The following is a 22,533-nucleotide window of genomic DNA, read 5'->3' as shown; positions in this document are numbered from 1 at the left end:
TGAAATATTATGCAATTCATTACCACGTCGTTCGAGTAATTTAAATTAGGAATGAGTTGCACGACAAATGAGATTGCAATCTGCACAATTGAGTACAGGCTTATCAAGAAAGATATCAGTGCGCTCATGACTGAGCATATAGAAAGAAGAAAAGAACAGCGCTACAACAGTACTGCTGCCGTTAGAACTAGGAAATAAGCGTGTATCTGTACAACATAGATCGAACCTTGTGGCAGGGATCAAGACCACTTAAGCTCACCTGCAGGCTGATGTTAATGAATCTGCTCTAGGAATAGTACAGTGATTTCCAACCAGGAATAAGACACAATCAAACATCACCCTTAAGAAAAGTTCAGATGACTTTCACATGAAAGTCTCATGAGTTTTGATATTACAGCCATGTGACCTTCTCATGTGTTTCTTTGGAATTTTCTGGTGTATGCCTAATGTCATTCTAAAACATATTGGCCATCGTCGTTGTGTTTTATTCTTGATGAGTGTTTTTCTTGTGAGCATAAAACATCAAACAACGCGCGCTCAACAAATGTGCGCTCCTAATGTGCGCTCCAGAGCCGTTTTCTTGTGAATGCCGCATGTCTTGCTAATGAAAGTATAACTTTATGTTTACCAACGTGAGAGTGTTTTTTTTTTTTTGACCAGAATATTGAAGCTTTAGTTTCAAATCTAGCCGGGACCACGAAGACGTTCACTTACGCAGTCATGATTTCTTCAGTTGACCCGGTGTTCAGTAATATGACGGTAAAAATGTAATTTTATATAATTCCGTGCGTTTGATTGCAGAAAACATTGACTTGGTGCCGTGTGCTTCAAGACTTTTTGAATGCTAGCATTAGATTGCTAGCTTTCATAGCATTCCTGTACTGAAGCAAGCCACAACGTGTGTTAACGTTTTCTAGGTATGTCCCTTTGGCAGTCCGGGCTTATTTAAATATCTTACCTGTGCCTGACCGTCTTTGAGCGCCTTTGACGTCTCTTTTCATGGACAACCTCGACCTTTTGGCCTGAACAGCAACTACTTGTGGACAAGTTTGTAGCGCATAGCAGATCACGATCAAGCGCGCACAAACAAGGACAGTGACGTTTTGTACTGGTCACCCGCTTGCGATGCCGCCTTTAGGATTCTGCGTGGTCTTCTAACCTCACCATCGATCCTCCGACATTTCGACCTAAGCGCACAAATACAAATTCACACGGATGCCTGTGGCCTTGTGATAGGAATTGTTTCTTGCGCAACGAAAGACTGGCTTCGATGAATACGTCGTTGCCTTCGCTAGCCGCGCACTTATGGCAGCGGAAGAAAAACAATGCTTGTCTATAATTTTGACGTAACTAAATTCCGTCCTTATTCCTACATCCACCCGTTCGACGCCTTAACTGACCACCATGCACTCTGCAGGCGGTCGTAATTGAAAGATCCTTCTAATCACCTGCCTTTATGGGCGCTCCACTTCAAAGAGTACGATATTCGAATGCTGTACTGCTCTGGCTGTTAACATTCGGACACATTCTCCTTTATCGCTCCTGTGTGTCAGCCCAGTCCAATTATAGGAAACTAATAATTTGCGAGTCCTCCCTTACGGCTACGGAGATGCTTTGGGCGCTGCAGAAAGACCAATGGATTGTTTCTATGCTGGCTTTTCTGCCCCAACCATCAGCGTCTTCTCCTGGCTATGCATTGCGTTCTGAAGCACACCACTTTGCTGCCTGTGATAGACTCCTAAACTCCTGTAATGACAGGCACGTTCACATTGGTGAATCTGGCGTCTACAGCAAATAGAATTTTCCTGCCGCCCAAATTCGCACCGTGTGCACTGCCTGCCCACCGTGCCACCGCATCAGGATACAGACGCATCTGCCACGTAAAATGCTCACCTCCAAGCAAGCGCTGGATACACTAGATATTCCCGCGACGGGAAACTAGAAAATATCATAATGAAGGAGTGGGTCTAGCGAACGCCTTGGAAAGCACCGGGGGTGAAGCAAAAAGCGCTGGATTGGCGGCGGAGCCGCCGTCTTCTTATCCTGAAGCTCCGACTGCTTCGGATGTACAATGTTTCCGTCGCTTTCACTCCACATAACTCACTGCATGTCGGCGGGGAATAAAACCACGGTTTCCACCACCGAGTACCAAAACTAGCATCACCATACTCCCATGTACGGCGTCTGAAACTAGGAAATATCATCTGTGTAGTCACGCAAGTACCTTGGCCTTATGCTTTAAACTAAGCTTGCCTGGTCTTCTCATATAACAAACAGCACTAACAAAGCCATTCGTACACTTAGTTACTTCTGCCCGCAACTTGCGCTTCACACCCCCATCCTTAAAGAAACTAACTTACCTAACTTTTGTCACACCTAAACTAGAATACGCGTGTTCTGTTTGGGACCCACGCCAAACAACCCTGTCTAACAATCTAGAAGCAGTTCAAAATCGTTCAGCTCGTTTTGTTTATTCTGAATATTCATACCACACTAGCGTCCACACAAAAAGACGGCATTCGACGTTTTATGCTCGACCTAGACGTACGTAGCTACCCTGTCGGTGAGGGTCTTGTTCAGGCGTTGCAGTAAGCCAGTCATTTGCGAGCGGGATGTAGTGGCCTTCCGGTGACTTGTCTGGCGATTCTGAAGGATGGCTTAAGTAAGCTCAGCTGTAAGAGCCACTTTTCTATGAGTATTAAATGCTTCTGGCACACCATGTCGCATAACGATGTTCTCGAGGAAAAATGTGACTGCTTCAGCTGCGTTACCTTTCTGTAGGGCTTTCGTTTCAGCGTAGAGGGTAAGGTAGTCGGAGGCCGCACCATCCACATGTTTCCAGACGCCCACGTCGGGAAGCGTCACAACAGATCCATCCCGATATCCTCAGACGGCAGGCAAGGAGCCTCCTTTCGGATGTAGCAAACCCGCTAGTCTTGTCGTTGCGTTGCTCGCAGTAAGGACATGCCTTGACGTAGCGGGCGACATCGACAGTAAGGCGCACCCAACATTACTTCTCTTGTATTCTTGCGAGAGTATGGGAAAACTCGGGTTACCCGGCTGTCTACTCATCGTGCAAGGCCTTTAATGTTTTTGGCCGGTGTGCAGCTGGCACGACAAGAAGGTAGCTTGCTGGACTAGGTAGTTCTTTGCGAGGACGTAGTTGCGCAACCAAACTGAAGACAGTCCGCGCAGAATTACCCTAGGGACAACGTCGGTTTTGCCTTCCAAGTAGTTCATTAGGCTTCATGGCACTGCGTCTTCTCGTTGCTGTTCGGCGAAGTCGTCTGCAGTTATTGTTGCTAGAAAGGCCTCTTCCTCCAGTTCGCCCTGCGGTGGCGGGTAAATAGGGGTGCGCGATGGGCAGTCGGCGTCGGAATTTTCCTCCGGGATTTATACACAATCATGAGGTGGAATTCCTGGAGTCTCACGCTCCGTCGGGCTAGTGGCCCGAAGGATCCTATTTGTTTGCCACCTAACACAAGGCGTGGTCGTCGCTCACCACTTTGAAGTCCCAGCCGTGCATGTAACGCTGATAATTCTCCATAGCTCAAATAATCGCAAGGGTCTCTTTCCCCGCCGTGGAATTATTCGCTTCCGTCTTTGACAGCGAACACCAAGCGGGAGCTGTTACTCTTTCAACTCCGTCCTTCCTTTTAACTATCGTAGCACTATGGCCCTCATACGCTACTTGCATCAGTGTCAATTTCTGCCTCAGGTTTTTCGTTGAAATGTAAAAGCAGCGGCGGTGACTGCTGCCCTCAGTTCAGCTCCTCAAATGCATTATCTTGCCGTATTTCCCATTTATTTTTGCCGTCCACACTCGTAAGATGAGTTAATGGTTCCGCAATGCTTAAGAAGCCTTCTACAAATCGCCTCTGATAGGCACACAGCCCAAGGAACCTCCACACTGCCTTTTTGTTGATCGGCCGCGGCAACTTTGCGATTGTGGCTGTTTTCTGCGGCTCGAGACGGACACCATAGTTGCCAGTGACGTAGTCTAGGAACGGAAGTTCTTCATAAGCGAAATGGCACTTTCCTCGCTTCCGGGTGAGATCAGCTGATCGGCTCTGGTATTGTCTGAAGCCCCCTCAGCTGATCTGCGAAATTCGTGACAAGGACTACAACGTCATTAAAGTAGAGAAATCTGCCACTTCAGTCCTGCTAAGACAGTCTTCATCACGCGCTGGAACGTTGCAGGTGCAGAAAAAAATCCGAATTGCATCACTTTGAACTTAAATAGGCCGTCAGACATGACAAAAATGGTCTATTCTCGAGCCCTTTCGTCGACTTCAGTTTTACAATAATTAGTCTTGAGATCCATAGAGGAAAGGTACTTAGCATTGCAAATTATGTCTAATGCATTGTCTATACATGGGGGGCAGCACACGTCCGTGGTTAGTTTGTTCAAGCCGTAATAATCGAAGCAGAAGCGCAGAGTTCCATCCGTCTTCTTTACTAAGGCCACGGCAGACGCTTAAAGACTTTTCGACCACTGGATGATGTCTTCGCGGGGAATTCGTCTACTTGTTGCCTTATAGGTTTTCGTTCTCGCATCGACACTTGGTAATGACTTTGGCGGAGCAGTCGAGCGGATTGTTTGGTTATTATGCTATGTTTCGCAACTGGTGTTCGCCGAATCCACAATGACGTCATACAGAATTCTTTGTATAGTCGGAGAGAACTTTCGAGCTGTTGCTTGCATTTATGTCGAAGACTGGTTAGGTAACTGTGGTCGTCGAGGTAGGTCTCCCCTCCTGAAGGGAGCCCGTAACGAGTACCCACATTCTTCGTCTTTTTTATACGAAAACATCAAATTACATTCAGCGAAAAATGATAGAGCACCCAAATTACCATTCGCTGCGACGCCACGCCAACAATGCAGAGCAGAGCAGGCGAATTGAAATGCCTCCTCTTGCGAAGCGCGGCAGGTGTTGCCTGAGGGGGCGTCACCAAAACACTGCGTCACAAGGGCTCCTCGATGGCACAAACACGGTGACGCGTGCCTGCTGCAGCCATCGTCTAGATCTTAGAAGCCGCTGCGCAGTCCCTAATTACCGCTCCCTCACCCACATTGAGATTAGTTGCAGCCCATACCTGCTGGTCTTGCTGGCAGCTGCTGCTTCCTCTGTCTTCGCGTCACGCAGGACGTTGGCGGCGTGTGGCGTCTTTAATTTCTCAGCAATATATTGTAAATGATTCTGGTCTATAGCCAACATGCTAACGTAGAAACTCTACTGAGAATAACGCATGCTAATTATTTCGCAAACTCGAGAGAACACCCTGCAGCACACTGGAAAAGAATTACTCGCAGCTGTTAATGGAAGGACCACTAAGTGGCGTTAAGTGGATATTAATGCTTTCGCATTGCAACTCGTAAGAAGTGCTTATGTGTGCTTCGATTTTTTATATAACCCCTAATATCAGTTTGCGTCGACCGCTTTCATTTTCTGGGCGTCTTGCGCTCTTTTCTTTTTATTTCTTGACGTAGCCTACACCACACCACGCTGCAGCGGATTTTCCTCCTCCAGCCTTACGATAGTGTGAAGGAGCGAGCTATGTGTACGTAAAAGCACTACGAAAGCACGCAGTTGCTCTCTTCACAAATTCAAGTGTCCTTGTAAAAGCGTTCACCCAATGCAGAGGGCTTGTTTTGCAACCAAGAGAGGCGTTGAAAAGCGGCTCAAGGCAACAAATACATTCATGAACAAAAGATGACAGTTAAACCTACGTTAACCGTACAAGAATCGGCCTTGGAAACGCCGATATCAACGAAAACATAGCGCCAAGGGCCCTAAAGTTTCGAGCAAAGTGTTGTTAAGACAAATGGAAAAGCGAAATGGCAAGGCTTAGCGCTGATGAGTTATGTACTAGAAGGAAATTTACGGGAAATGGAGATGTCAGCCTGGGTAAAAAAAAAGTCGCACGCTTGCGCGTTACACGCCGCACAGTCATGCGTAAGCTGGAGCATCGGATCCATAGGAGCTCCGTTTTCGCCACCACGCACTACAGGGTCTTCGCAGCGAAGCCTCTTTGCATCGCTCTTACCGCATAGATCCGAACTGTCCGCCCGGGCTCGACGGCCAGCGGCGGCTTGTCCTGCTTGACAGCGCTCTACTGAGCCCGATGGTTCTTGCTTGCAGCGGCGTGCTTAGCTCTGCGAGTGGGTTCTTCAGCAGCGTTTCGTACCTTGCGAGAAAACGCGATAACGTGTACCGAAGGGTAAACACAGGTATCTAGACTACGTGCCGCACATATCACATGCCTTGACCCGGGGCACGGTAGGTTGCTTTGTATGACGATGAAAATGATGATTTATGGAAAGCCTCTTCGAAAGGGATGGTGACAAATAGCCAGCCAGCCTGCTTGAGGCAACGCAGCATGCATCTGCTATATGTAGCTGCTATTTGTCCGGACACCTAGTGGAATATAACGAAACTTCAATGCAAACTTGGCAGGTTTTGACGATAAGTGGCGCATATGTCACATGGGGTGTGAAGTGGCACCATGATATGCTACTGGTGATGATTTTATGGCATTCTATTTGAAACGGTACAATGAAAAACAGTCACCTTGCCTGCTTCAAATAATCAACCGTCTCGTACAGGTCTTTCATTACATCAGTAATTATAAATCTCCATAACTAATATTTTTTTCTTCCTTAGACTTCCCTATCTGCCTTGTAGCGCTACCTATGCAACTGCTACATCAGGTGCCGTTAATACGTAACTGCAATGCAAAGGGCACACCTAAACACGCTACGCACCGTGAATCTCGCATCGCAAGGCAAGTAGCGCGATACGATGATAATGATAATCATGATCCCCTTTTAAACGCGGCGATGACATAATCACCTAGCCAGGTTGATTTAATAAGGCACCTAATATATTTTCTAGAATTATTTCATAAATCTGCCGAAACGTTTTCTCCCCTAAGCCCTCAGAACATTTTTTAGCTACCTGTGCATCTGCTACATGATATTCTACTTGATGTAATATTATGCAGCTACCTGGAAAACGTGGACGCATCGACGTTACAGAGAGCGCATGTGATATTGGTGTCTCCTCGCGGGCTAGGACGCGTTTATTGGCCGTTTTTCCGCGGTAAACTAGCAAGCGCTGACCTGACACAGGACACGCTGCCTCTGGACATGGACGCGTTCGGACGCAAGGTTGAGCTAAGTCGTAGTGATATGAGTGGCCACAGCGGGCTGCGGGAAAAGGCTTTTTGCTGCTTCTGACGACTAGCAAGTTATTGTACCAAACCTGCCAACAGGAATAATTGTGCTGAATACGGTGTTTATGTATGTTGACGTTTCTGCTAGACCCTACAGAGTGGACGACTTCAGAGATATGTTGATTCATCTTGGTGTGCTCGACGAAGTTTTCACGTTAGGCTTGTACCAGATGAATTACCTCTGGCCTATCTCCCTCAAGGCTGCTGCCGCAACGGAGAAGCCACTTGCTGTGGAGGACGTGAAAGTGAAAGAATGCAAATGCCTAATAGTCAATCCTAATGATCGGGGCAATCGCTTCAAGACTCACTGGCTAGACCACGGTGTACCCCCATGCTCTCACCGTAGAGTAAGGTAGTCGAAGTTTCAAGGGAAAGTGGCCTGCACAAGCGTTTGACGTCCGAGGGCTTGCGTTTAAAAGAAAACAGAGTAAGCTATACCAATTGGTGACCGAGTTTCACCTCGACATTGTGTCAACACAGGCGACAAAAATTCATGGTGAAACAGAGACTGGGAACAGCATTCGACGTTTTACGTCGTCTTATGACGTTGTGCTTAGTCATGCTCTAGGGGCATCAGCGACTTGTTGCCTTCTTCTGAGGCAGAGCTTGAGCTAATCGATACAAGCGACAGTGAGTTCTGATTCAGGGCGGCTTATCATTATCGATTTTGTTTTTCCGTTAAGTAGTGGCGTATAATTCGCGTCTGTGCTCCAAACAATGAGCAAGAGAGGACCGCCTTTTTCGAGTGCCTTCGGCAATACTGTGAATACAAGAAATGAGCGATCCTTGCCGGTGAGTTCAACTGAGTGCTTTCTACAACATATAAAACTAGCATACGATAATTTATTGACACAAGTAGTGGTGTTCTTGCGGAAATAGTGAGTAATTTCGGTATGCAGCACCTAGGGTAATGCTTGGAATGGATGCCACCCATGCAATTTAGTCATTTAAAAGGATGAAACACCATAGCAATTAAAGATCCCTGAGTGCTTTTCACGCTTCCAAACAATTGCAGGCTATGTAAGCGTGATGTTCGCCGGGAAACGCTGGCAGCGAACGCTATGCACAAAGACGACCTTTATACAACTTTTTTTGATGCTGTGCAAGGAACCCAGGGAGCCCCACCCCTCCTAATAACACAGACTTCAAACGGCAGCTGGAAAACGCTATCCCTTTTAAAGAGCTCTTTTAAGCTCTTTTAAAGATCCCTTTTAAAGTTACAATCTGACGCTATCATGTATGTAGTTTGTGTGTGAGTCGTGCTTTAGGATTTGTCTGCGTGGTTTGCTATGAGAAATTCAATTAGATCAGTTATTTCCTTGCGCCACATAGGGGGCCTGCGTGGTTGGGTATGCGTGATTCTAAATTCTTGCGGAAGCGATGTCCGACGTGATACGCCGGTGCCGGATTTTGTGCGACGCGGGGCCCTTTAAGGGAAGCTGAAAGGTTTTCCAGAAAAAATGAGTGAACATGTGTACATAATGGTTTTCAACCCTCCGAATTCGAATATCGTATCGAAATTGAGCGTAACAAAGCACAAATATATTTTATTTCGACGAAAAGTGCAGCAGCGGACACGCCCAGCTCGCGCGTCTCGTTCCCGCCTGTGATTGGTCGGGCGACCCGTGACGTCAACTTTAGCGACTGACCGCTGCCGCTCCACATGAAGCGCGGTGCCAGGTAGTTTGGTGCCGTAATGGAAAATTAAGAGGTAATAGAAAATTTAGAGAGACTGCGTTTTTCTGGAGAGTTCGGCGTTGCTCCCTACATGTACGAGCCGGTTGCAAAGAGCCGGCCTCTCGAAGAAGCAAACGATGCTGGTGCGAGCAGTGCTTTCGACGAGAACGAAAGCGAAGTCTTGGGATCTCCTCGTGTTGGAAATGCTCTTTGGTGAGTATGTTTTTCGCAAAGCGATCTAGTGATCTCGCCGATCTTTCGCCGATCTAGTGAGCTCGTTTCCGGTCAAACAACTGCAGTGTTGTGGTCCTGCATGCCTCCTCGTGGAACGTAAGCGGGGATGCGATCGTCGGCATTTGTGCGCTGTCCAGAGCTGTCGGCAACCTACAAAGACGGTTCAAACGCGTGAAAAGCTTCCCGGTTCATGCAGTACGTGTAGTGACCTTCACCTGTGCGCCATCCGCACCCTACTCGTAACCGAAGTCGTAAAGGCGGCGAATTCCGTCGGCTAAGTGAGACGGTCGGTTTCTCGCTGTGCGCGAGAGACGGGGGGGCGTAGCGTCCTGGCGTGCGCCGGCTTTTCAGCACATGCAAACTCTACATTTGCACTGCGTTATGCTATAGCTGCATGCAGGCTGTTTTACAACACACGTGCAAATAGAAAATTCGCGGCGCTTTGCGACGAAACCTGCGTCGAGGGCGGGAAATAAACATGCACCTTCCGTTCAGCGTGCTAACGTGAAGGAGCTCGCAGTAAATCAAAATCCAGGTTTGGGCGAGTTCGTGTATTCATAAGGCCTTCCAACACCAGTTATCATCAGTCAGTCCGCGCTCGTGCCGTCTTTGTTTTCGTTGCTCCGATCTTTTCGCGCTGCGTTTAGAAAGCCTGCTTGGGGAAATTCTGGTGATAATCGTCGTCACGGAAGTGGTTGGAGCACAGCAGTGTTGTTCTTGAGGGCTTGAAATTCTTTCGCTTTACAGCAGCCTCCCACTTCCTTAAAAGCTTCTTGTCTTGTGGGAAGCAATGGAAGACAACATCGTCGCGGCCGCTGGTGTTCGTGCAACCGTAGGCTGCACAGAAAGACGGCATGATCGGCCCACCACATCAGTTGATGCTGCGCACGTTGACCACCACTCTACATACACACAGACGCACCAACAAAGAAATACAGGGTCGATCGAAGCAGATTACGACGGCACGCACGCAGAAACAATCACGGTCAGGCACGGTCGCGCAGGCTGCGAAGGAGCAAAACACTAAAGTTGACGTCACAACACCGCGGTTTCAGGTCTCCGCTCGCATCGTCAGCGTCAGCAGCAGCGCGCGGCATTCGACGGGGGGCGGAGCTACAGCGCACTTTCAACCGACGATTACGTCGCTCCTATTTGAAAAAAAAAAAACCCAAATTTGACCTACATAGTTTATAAGGTTCCCGCATCCGTATATGAGCGTCTTATTGAATTCGACAGACTCTTCAGCTTCCCTTTTTAATGTTTTCGGATTAAAGTGTCAGGCACCAATGCAGCAAATACTAGAAATTGAACGTGCAGGTGAGCACTAAGTATGTTGAACGAAATCTCGGAATACTTTTATAGTACTATTGTAAGCTGTTGTGTCGCAGCGTAGTGAGATCCACCGTTTCGAACGGGAGTTTGTTTCCTTGATGACGCGGTTGGTCAATGTGACGGGGGAAGCTTTGGAGCAGACTATCACAATTGAAGAGGTGATTTCAGCGATAGAACTGAGGAAAATCGCCGGGAACCGATGGCCTTGGTTCAGCGTTCTATAAAAAGTTTCAGGGACTGGGATGCATTTAGGAAACGAAGAGCGCAGAGGATCGACGATGAGGGAAATGAGTTGACCTTGGAGCAGTGGACCAGTCAGCTTAAAGGTGACGTAGAGGCGTCCACTAGAGAGGTTCAGACCGATATTGGCACGGAACACATGGATAGTCGCTTTGCGCATTTGTTGGAAGCGAAGCAGTCGATGTTAGCGAGATGGAAGGGTCAGTAATTGAATAGAAGGCTTAGAAAGCGTATAGCAGTGGGTAATCAGGAAATTGAAGACCATTGTCGGGTACTGTGCAAGCAGCAATGGGTTGAAGTATGCAATTCTACTGATAGTCGCTATAAGAGGGGAGGCGCATGGAGTCTGCTCAGACATTTGCTAGATGAGACAAACACTAAATCTAATCAGAGGACTGTCATAGGTAAGCTGGTTCATCAGGCGTGTCTGGACTCCACGGAGCAAGAGTTGCTGAAGGATTTGGCTGAGAGATACCTTCCGTTGGAGACCTGGCACGATATACCTGACGTGATGTTGGAATATAGTGGGGACGAAAATGCAGCTATGGATGAGGAATATACTGAAAGTGATCTCAGGATTGCGCTGCAGAATCTTAATGGTCGATCGGCGTCAGGGCCTGATGGCATTACGAATAAAATGTTACGGAATTTAGACGACGGGTCAGTTGAGTTCTTACGCGGGAGATCAATTACCGATGGAAGCAAGGCTCTTTCCCGGAAGAGTGGAAACTTGCAACTACTGTTCTGATACCCAAACCGGGGAAGGCCATAGGGCTTGAAAATCTCAGACCCATTTCCCTGACATCGTGTTTGGGGAAAGTCACTGAGCATGTCATTTTAAATAGGCTAACACGTTATGTTGAGGGCAATGGGGTCTTTCCGCACTCGATGATAGGATTTTGGCCCGGCCTCTCGACTCAGGATGCTATGACCAGGATTAAGCATCAGCTCCTTGACCGGTGGTCTAGGGATACTAAGGCACTAATTGGACTTTATGTGGAAAAAGCTTTTGATAAAATCCGACATTCTTTCATTCTACAGGCGCTATCGGACTTGAACATGGGGCAGCGGCTTTTCCATTTTGTCAAGGCTTTCCTCATGGATAGAAGGACATGTCTCAAGTTTGGGGAGATAAAGTCGGAAGCCTTCAAATGGGGTTGCTGTGGTACTCCGCAGGGATCCGTACTCTCGCCTATGTTATTCAATCTGGCGATGTCGAAGTTGGCTAATACACTGGACACTGTCCAGGATATTGGCTATTCTATCTACGCGGATGACATTACTATATGGAGTGTCGGTGGTAGTGATGGAGAGCTTGAGGCTAGGCTGCAGAATGTGGTAACGCTTGCGGAGGAGTATCTGGGTCTCATGGGGCTCAAGTGCTCCACTAAAAAGTCGGAGTTGTTGATCTTAAAATCTAAGAAGCTAGGTCGTAGGCCGAATAGTTGGATACCGGAAGTTGAGCCTTGCATTAGAATTCATACTAGGGGAGGGTCGGTGATACCTAAAGTTGAAGCAATCAGGGTCCTGGGTTTTGTTCTTGAAGCGAACGGGTCGAACATTAGAACCATTCAGCGTATTACCAAGAAGACGGAGGAGGCGACCGGACTTATAAGAAGGATTCCTAATAGGCATAGGGGTTTAGGAGAAGGTGCGATGCGCTTAGCTCACGCATTTATTATGTGTCATTTATCGTATGTGGCAGCTATGCTAAATTGGAATAGGAGGGAGAAAAATAAATCGGAAGCATTAATGAGAAAAGCCTTCAAGGCTGCGCTTAGTCTGCCTATGACTACGTCAAACGATATGTTGATACGACTCGGTTTGCATAATATTTTAGATGAAATTGCCGAGGCTCAGCGTACTGCATAGAGGGAGCGGTTGCTAGGTACACCAGCGGGTAGGTATATTTTAGAGTGAATTGAAGAATCGGTGGCTGTGTCGTACGATAGGGCGCCGCTACACGAGTTGAACGTGAACCTTAGGGCAAATATCATGGTTCGTCCGTTTCCGCGGAATGTGCACCCCATGCGCAATGTAGGGAGGCGGGTCGCGAGAGCTAGGGCTTTGTTGCGAGAGGCAAAGAATCAGGAGGAGGAGTCTGCTTTTGATGACGCCGCATGGATTAATGGTAAAAATGCTTATTTGGTGGTGGTGGTAGATGGCAAAGGGAGCGTTAGAAATGCTGCTTCCATTTATACCAAAGATCCGGGGATTGCCGAACAGGTGGCTATTGCTCTAGCACTAACTGTTCCAAGAAGAGTTTTGTTGTTAATGACTCGCGATCTGCGTATAATGCCTTCTCGAGAGGACTTGTTGCGGAACCGGCTAACAGACTGCTGCAGGGTAGGGATATCACTTCGCATACCGTTACTTGGTTCCCGGCGCACATAGGGACAGTGGAGGGAGCCCCGCGTAACCTGAACGAGGGAGGCACAGGGAGGCACGAGGATTAGTGTGCCGTGTACTCCCTGAAGGGGCTGGATCTCCTGCTCCTCAGTACAGGGACCAGCTGTTAATCTACAACGAAATCACCAAGCAGTATTACCTAGGGTGCAGGGCATTCCCTGCCACATTATAAATTAAATAGGCCACAGGCGGTTACAATAAGGCTTCTGCAGACACGTACGTACCCTAACCCGGTCATCATGAACAAAATGAATCCGGACTGCGGGGTTTCACTCTATTGTATAAGTGTGGGGATTTGCTCGATTTAGGACACATGCTTTGGCGCTGCTTGGCGTTGGCTGGTGATGGTTCTCGAGGTGAACAGTGGTGGCAGCGGATGCTGCACAGTGAAGTGCTGGCGGACCAACTCAGGGCTGTCCAGAGGGCCCGTGTGACGGCAGAGGGGCTGGGCCTCTCTGTACCGACCTGGGAGCCGCCCGCATGAGTCCCAAACTGATCCCTCAGGACCTAAATAAGCTTATTCATACCATGAACACTTGAATATACCCGCAGCTTATACCCACACTAAATGATGGTCTAAACAGCACACAGATGGTCGAATTTGAATGTTTCGTGACGGTCCACAAGAGTAAGCGAGTTACAAGCGATATAACATCTTTGCTACAACGTATTACAATGCGCGGAAGAGCTACGCTTCGAACCTTGGCCGCGGTAAGGAGAAATGACCAACCCTTCCGCTTCCATAAAACGGGGGTTAGCGAAGCTTGTCCTGCGCGTATCTGACATTCGTCACGGTTAAGTAACCCAGCGGTGACGGTGCGGGATCGCCTCGGTTTCCCGCTCCCTCAGCTCGGGATCTTCTCGTTGCTGTCAGGTTGAATGGGTTCGGTGGCTCAACGGCCAGGTCAGCAAGCTGACGGCAAGCGCTATCACGGGCGAGTGTCGGCTGTTGCGTTTCGCCTACGACGCGCGGTAGAGCCGGCGCGGATGCAACGGACGCCGAGGCTTCGTTCGAAGCGGCGGACATTTTGGCCCGTTCAGCGCTGCCGCAACGCTTCCTGCCATGCGCATCCAGGCATGTTTCAATGCCACGTGTCTTCGTGTCTGTGTGTGTCTGTGTGTTTGTGTGTGTGTGTGTGTGTGTGTGTGTGTGTGTGTGTGTGTGTGTGTGTGTGTGTGTGTGTGTGTGTGTGTGTACATGTTGGTGCCCACGCTTGTCAAAGTGCGGCAGCCGGGGAGAGGACCTCCCCAATTGTGAAGCGAGAAGGTCTGACTGGCACCGGCCCGGCGGATGCGCCACTACTCGTCTCAACGTGTCCGTGCGGCGCCGTCACGTGAGCCCCATCCCGAGACGTTCCTTCGTGTCCTCGACTCCCAGAGTATAAAAGCAGCTGCCCTCGGACGCCCAAGACAAAGGCTCCGATTTCTTCCGCCGAGTAACGTGCTCTCCCGCCTCTCCACTTCGGTCGACCTGACCGGCCGCTCTTTTGCGATGCTATAATAAACAGGGTGTTCTGTTAGCGGTCGACTCATCCTTTGATGGGACCTTCGGATGCTTCCAGCTGTGCCTGAGGCCGCTACGCCAACGCTACCCTTAGGGCTTGCGACCCATTCGCAACAACTGGCTGCTAGCGGTGAGATCGCGACAGCGGAGGCCAGCAACGAATATATGCTGTTGACCGTGTGCTGAGCAGCACAACGACCATCCGGGAGCAGTGCAACGAGCCCTGTGTGATGACTGGTTGCCTGCAGCGGAACGACTGCACTGAATTCTTGGCTGCAAGGTTTGGTGAGTGCGGGACTTTCTTCTTCTGAGTTTTGCCAGGCTTTTGTTAGTGTCCGAAACAGAGCTGGTAATTGTGTTTGTCGTTGCTGCCGGGTTAGTTTGCGGCAAGACAATAGTAGGCAGTAGAGAAAGCAGCATTCAGAGCAGCCATGGATTGGAAGTCGTTGCGGAAACCGAAATTGCTGGAGCTTGCAAGAGAGTTGGGTCTGGATGTCTCAGACAAACTCAGAAAACCTGAACTGCTAAGGGCTATTCTGGAGTTAGAAGCTGAGGATCACGAGCTGTCGGAATGCCTTGAGACCATTGAGGAGAGGGAGACGGCAAAAAGACAGGAACTTAAACAGCAAAAAAGAAAAAGACGAGCGCCAACGTAACGAACAAAAAGAGAAAGAAAAAGAAGAGCGCGACCGTCAACATGCTTTGGAAATGAAGCGTCTCGAGGTAGAGATGGAACGCGCTCGTAATGGAAGTGAGGCAAACGGTGCAGGAGAACGAGTATCGCTCAAAATGACTGACCTGATGCGGCCGTTTAAGCTTGAAGAGGACATTGGTTTGTTCCTGGTTAACTTTGAGCGAACGTGCGAGAAGCAGGGGTTCTCTCGGGAAACGTGGCCACAGCGCTTGCTCACTTTGTCACCCGGCGAGGCGGCCGACGTAGTCGGTCGCTTGAAGAGAGAGGAGGCAGAGGATTTCGACAAAGTAAAATCGAGTCTGCTAAAAAAGTACAGGCTGTCAGCTGAGGTGTTCCATCGGAAGTTTCGAGAAAACGCTAGTCACTGTGGCATACACGGCAATGATCGAGCAGACGCAGCTGCCCGATCTGCCCATGACGGCGTCAGGTGCGTTGCCATTCCTCTTTCGAGAGCCGACGCAGCGAAAAAACTTGCCGTACTGGCAAACGACCTGACATTAGCTCAGTGGAATTCATCCGATTTTCAAGTGCACGACTTCATACCCTGGACCCTACTTTACAACTCCGTATTCCGCCCGAACTTCCACGACGCGACTGTACCCTTCTAGTTCGTCTATGGCTTGGAGTAGCATTTTCAAATGCGTACTCATTTCTTATCGGAATGTCCGACAACCCACTTTGTGACTTCTGTGGGTGCAATGAAAAAATCGCGCACCTTCTTTGTGAGTGCTCTCGTTTCAACCCGCAAAGAGCAGTCCTCTTAGCCACCCTAGACAAACTGGACAAGCGCCCACTGTCAGAAAACAAGATCCTTGGACACTGGCCTACGCGAACATCATCGCGATCGGCTATGAAGGCGCTGCTGCGGTATTTAAAAGACACTGGACTTTCTGACAGATTGTGGCTTCACTGTGTGACTCAGGATTGTACGGTGCACTGCATCACAGTAGGAACGCCTTTGCGGGCTGCGTGACAGTGCCCACAGAAACAGTTTGTGTGTACGTGCGTGTGTGTGTAGTTTCTTTTTTTAATCCTTCTCCCTCTCACCTATCGCTTCCCCTTTCCCCTCCCCCAGTACAGGGTAGCCAACCGGAGATAATCTCTGGTTAACCTCCCTGTCTTTCCTTTGCCTTTCTCTCTCTCTCTCTCTCTCTCTCTCTTCGAGAAAACGGGAAAGGCAGAAGTAATAATATTATAATATATGGGGTTTTACGTGCCAAAACCACTTTATGATTCTGAGGCATGCCATAGCGGGGGACTCCGGAAATTTTGACCACCTGGGGTTCTTTAACGTGCACCTAAGTCTAAGTACACGGGTGTTTTCCCATTTCGCCCCCATCGATATGCGGCCGTCGTGGCCGGGATTCGATCCCGCGACCTCGCGGGATCGAATTGGTATTATTGGACTTGGTGGTATCGAATTGGTATCGAATTGGACCTTGCGGGATCGAAATTGGTACCTATCATTATGGAGCCTTTTAGACAGCTCGTTATTAATACAGTGGGACCTCTGCCGGTTACATCCACGGGGTACAGACACATTTTGACTGTGATCTGCCTAGTGACAAGGCACTTGTTCCTGACAAGTGCCGCTTAAAGAACTCAGCTCAGTTGAGATAATCAATGCACTATTGTCCATATTTGGTCGAGTGGGTTTTCCTGCGGAAATCCAGTCAGATCAGGGCACAGTGTTTACTAGCGCTTTGACGACAGCCTTTCTCGAAAGGTGCGGGGTAAAGCTGTTACACAGATCAGTGCACCACCCACAGTCGAATACCATTGAGAAGCTCCACTCCGTCATGAAGCGCGTGTTGAGAGCATTGTGGTTTAAACAAAAAACTGACTGGGAGCTGTGCCTGCCTGGGGTGATGTTTGCATTGAGGACCGAGCCGCATGCGGCTAGGGGGTTTTTGCCAGCTGAGCTAGTGTACGGTCACTCGCTGCGATCTCCACTTCGCATGCTTCGAGACGGATCACTGCCCTCTCCACTGGCTGCAGACCACGTCTTTCACACATGGCCGCCTCCTGCGCTGGAGCCTCGCTTTGCAACAATATTCCTTTGAGGTGCGTTACACAAAGGGGAGTCTCAACAGTAACGCCGATGACTTAAGTCGAGGCCCCTAACGTAGGAATCAGCCTCAAAGTTATTTGTTACTGATGTTTTTCTTCCTGAGGTAGGATTTCTAACATATTGCTTTTGTTTACTGTTTCAAAGTGATGACGTGCTTTCTAGTGCAATTTTCCAATTTGTGGACGCGTTCTGAGTGCTGCTAGACTACTGTAAGGAACTATGCAGTAGCATAAAAGGGGTAAGAGTCTGGCATGGCTTAGTGAGGGTTGTTTCGTGCTTGCTGACTGAGTGGTTTAGTTTCGGCGTAGTTCTAACGCTTGCTGGGAACGAGAACAAAAATGGCAACTCTCCCGAAGTCACTTTGCAGTTTCCTGTGGGAACCTGCACGTGAGAACGAGGCCTTCTCTGTGCGCTGCGCTCAAGAAACGCCGAGGGACGACTGACTTCGGTTATGAGCATCATCGAGCGACATCCCTCCGGACAGCGGATGCAGTCCCCTGACCATCGGGATCTCCTTCTCCCGGCGGGGTGGTCTGTTACATTTCGCCTACGACGCGCGGTATAGCCGGCGCGGATGCAACGGACGCCGGGGCTTCGTTCCAAGTGGCGGAAATTTTGGCCCGTTCAGCGCTGCCGCAACGCTTCCTGCCAAGCGCGTCCAGGCATGTTTCAATGCCACGTGTCTTCGTGTGTGTGCGTGTGTGTGTGTGTGTGTGTGTGTGTGTGTTTGTGTGTGTGTGTGTGTGTCTACGTGTGTGTGTGTGATGCAAGCGAGGAGGTCTGACCGGCGCCGGCACGGCGGATGTGCCACTACTCGTCTCAACGTGTCCGTGCGGCGCCATCGCGTGAGCCCCATCCCGAGGCGTTCCTTCTGGCCCTCGACTCCGAGAGTACAAAAGCAGCTGACCCCGGACGCCAAGAGAGAGGCTCCGACTTCTTCCGTCGAGTAACGTGCTCTCCCGTCTCTCCACTTCGGTCGACCTGACCTGCCGCTATTTTGCGATGCCATAATAAACAAGTTGTTCTGTTAGCAGTCGACTCATCCTTTGCCGGGACCTTCGGATGCTTCCAGCTGTGCCTAAGGCCGCTAGACCAACGCTACGCCTGGGGCTTGCGACCCAGATGCAACACGCCGCAGCTCGTCAAAGGCTGCCTATTCATCTGGGGAAGGTACCACGCATGATATCTTATCCGTTTTCCGAGACTTAACTGGAAGGAAACGAAGTTATCGAAGTGCGTGATACCCTTTCCTGACGCAAAAAAAGGTGTTAAGGCTTTCACACATGGACACAAGAGAAGTGGACAACACGAACGCCGCCCGAAAGCATAGCTAGTTGGTAAGGATTCACAATGAAAAAAAGGGTAAGGCATGCGGACACGGACAAAAGACAGATGGACAATACGAAAGCCGGCCGGCATAGCTAGTTGGTAAGGATTCATAATGAAAAAAAGGGGTAAGGCACACGGACACGGACCAAAGAGAGATGGACAACACGAACGGCGTTCATTCGTGTTGTCCTGGTGCCACTCTGGTGACATGTCGTAACCATCGTCGCCTCCAAGCTGCTTTATGCTTTTCTTCTCACGCTTTCGCCGTACCCTCTTACTCCAATTTACGCCTGATGCTTCCGCTATCCCCTACTGCTCAACTGTCCTCGCCCTCTTTTCGCTTTTCATCCCCTGCGGCCCTCAGCGTTAGCTCTTTCAGGTTTGGCTCTGCTTGTTTGCTCGGTTACACCAACGACGCCGAGGCGCGCCTACGAACAACCCAGAAACGGGCGCACTGAAAAACGTGAAGGTTTGCCTTTACAAATCATGCACCCATGTTCATTTCCATCGAGGGCTGTTGTTCTACTGTTCTTCCTTAATAAGTTGTTACAGCGGGCTACAATTTGTAATTGCAAACGACCCTAGAAGTGTTTCATGTCTTCGACATCTGCGCTTCACCAATGGGTTTGGAGATAAGAAACACTAGATTTCTGTGAGATTTGGTAATCTCACAGAATGCTACATTCTTATTTAGATTAAAGAACATATTTTACCAAGCCTTTATTTCTCATTCATTCTGCCTGAAAAAAAAAATATTCTACTTAGGAAAAAAAGCCATTATTCTTTGTTCCTCAAGTGGCAAAAGCTCCACTAGCAAAAGTACATCATGCTAATAGAATATTCTGGTTCCTCGAAGCGCACACGCAGAAGTACAGCATGTATTAATTACCACAGTCTCATATTTTTTGTTGCAACAAAACTTGCAGAAGCAGCGCATGACCTCCCAGATTGAAAGATATGCATGCAATCTCGGGAGTCACTGGTTGCAAGGTGTGCGGCAGCTGGAAGTAAAAGTAGCCAATCTTTAACACCATGCATTTGGGTGCTAAAGAGGCAGGAAGCGATTTTTAGAGCCGGAAACACATCTTGACAGCCATGAGCAGGCAAGCGCCCTTCTTCTCTCCTAGCCCCATTAAGATTATGCCTGGCTTGGCTAAGCTCACGACAGAAGTTTCTGCTTTCAAGCTCCAGAAGCAGCCCGCGACAACAGTGCTTTTTAGCAATCTTGCTGTCTGATTCTATAACAGACGGTCACATCCCACATTCTTAGAGAGACCGTTCTTCCGTTTGTATTGGCACGTGTGGCGCTGATAGGGCAGCTTTCACGATGGATAATGTGACTTCGTCATCCCGCAAGCCATGTGCACAGTGTTGTCGTTTTTTTTTTCGCGAGTGCAGCCTAGCGAATGTGATAAACTTAACCGTGAAATTATATATTTTTGTGATCATGTACGTCCACAGGGAAAGTTTTGTGAGCTTCATATGTATACTACGGGCGTTCCATCCGCTTACGCTTCTTTATTATCATTATTATTATTTATTTAGGATTGCTGAAATGAAAGGAATTGTCAAAAGCTGCGGAAAGTCAGGCGCTGCTGAACTCCACTGTCAGACACCAAACGCTATTGCTAAGTTTAATTCTTTGAGTGCAGCTTACGTTTTTTTAACTAAAACCATCGCATGTTCCGACAGCTAAGCTGCGCACGCGCAGTAGGTACCAACACTTGTACCAAGACGTCTAGGGAAGCAATTTGTGGCGCTAAATATGCGCGTTTATTTATTATTTCTCTGTCCTCAGCTTTACTGAATAATCGGAAGATTCTTCAGTTGTGGGCGGAAGTTATGTACCACCCTCCAAGGCTGTAATTTGTTCTTTAATGACGGTACCTCAAACCTCATTAAAAGAATTAGGTTGTTATTACAATACGGATGTCACGACACCTACGCGGAATTCCTGAATAAATGTCATACCTCTACGGGTCAATTGATTTGCTATTGTCATCATCTCTATCCACATTTATAAGACAAGATGAGTCTAGAGTGGAAGTGGTCGTTGCTGTCTTCAGCTTCGGTAGCAAGCCAACCAAGCTGTGTGGAAGCTGTTTGTAAGCCAAATATCTTTATTACTACATGATAAAAATTTCGGTTTCATTATTCGATGTTTACACGTGCTTTAGATGCATGCTGTTTTTGTAACCTCATATTGTCATGCGCGAAGCGTCCATTTTCGACGTATGTATTTTTCCATACGTCTAATACATACCTGTTCTGAGCGAGCGCGTATGGTGTGTGTTCCGTTTCCTAGGTCCTTTGTATTTTTAGCGCTCTAATCTTTTATTACAATGCATTACCAACTAGCCCACCTATCCATCCAAGTGCATCTTTGCTGAGGAATGTGTTATGTTTGCAGTCAGTATTTCTTGGGAACTCCATGCACTTTCAGGGGACCATCTGCCCGGGTATGTCTTGTCTCACCTTGTAACACAACACAGTTCATGTTATAATGTGTACCGCATTCGGTTGCTGTCATCATCATCATCATCAGCCTGGTTACGCCCACTGCAGGGCAAAGGCCTCTCCCATATTTCTCCAACAACCCCGGTCATGTACTAATTGTGGCCATGCCGTCCCTGCAAACTGCTTAATCTCATCCGCCCACCTAACTTTCTGCCGCCCCCTGCTGCGCTTCCCTTCCCTTGGAATCCAGTTCGTAACCTTTAATGACCATCGGTTATCTTCCCTCCTCATTAAATGTCCTGCCTATGCCCATTTCTTCTTCTTGATTTCAACTAAGATGTCATTAACTCGCGTTTGTTCCCTCACCCAATCTGCTCTTTTCTTATCCCTTAACGTTACACCTATCATTCTTCTTTCCATAGCTCGTTGCGTCGTCCTGAATTTGAGTAGAACCCTTTTCGTAAGCCTCCAGGTTTCTGCCCCGTAGGTGAGCACTGGTAAGACACAGCTATTATACACTTTTCTCTTGAGGGCTAATGGCAACCTGCTGTTCATGATCTGAGAATGCCTGCCAAACGCACCCCAGCCCATTCTTATTCTTCTGATTATTTCCGTCTCATGATCCGGATCCGCAGTCACTACCTGCCCTAAGTAGATGTATTCCCTTACGACTTCCAGTGCCTCGCTGCCTATTGTAAATTGCTGTTCTCTTCCGAGACTGTTAAGCATTACTTTAGTTTTCTACAGATGATTGTGTTGTTCATATAGGAGGTTTTGGCCAAGTACTGAGGGAGTGCGTTACCGGTTCTGGTCACCGGGATCAGGCCACACTCCCGGCCTGTTTTATGCAATTTTATCAACACACGGATCTTTTTTTATTTTCTTTAAAAATCCGGTGGAAAATTGCCGGCACCGGGATTCGAACCACGGACCTCCTGCACGCGAGGCGGGTGTTCTACCTCTACGCCACCGCTGCACCTGCACCTGCACCGCTGCACTGGTTGCTGTGCCGAGGGATAAACGTCACAAACCTAGTCAGACCAGGTCAGATAAAGGTCAGACCCGTCTGGGACACTCTAAATTTGTCACTGTGGCGTACGTGTAGCGTACTTCAATGAACATATAGCATGCTCGGTTGCGCTCACTGAGTATCTGCCACTGTGTGGGTGCCGCTCTTTGTTTAACGTCTGTTATGGTAGATTGAGTCTCCTTTCTTGTGATATTGGATGTTTGCTCGCTCCAACGACATAAATACCATTTGGCATGAAGGGAGCGAACCTTCGACATATATAATAAGGTCATCTTGTCTGAATGCATACTCACGCTGACACCACACGCAAATTTCCCGGC

Source organism: Dermacentor albipictus, chromosome 7 (genome assembly GCF_038994185.2).
Source record: "Dermacentor albipictus isolate Rhodes 1998 colony chromosome 7, USDA_Dalb.pri_finalv2, whole genome shotgun sequence".
In the NCBI taxonomy this organism is placed as follows: Eukaryota; Metazoa; Arthropoda; class Arachnida; order Ixodida; family Ixodidae; genus Dermacentor; species Dermacentor albipictus.
The sequence above is the reverse complement of the archived record's forward strand: the minus strand, read 5'-3'. Positions refer to the sequence as shown.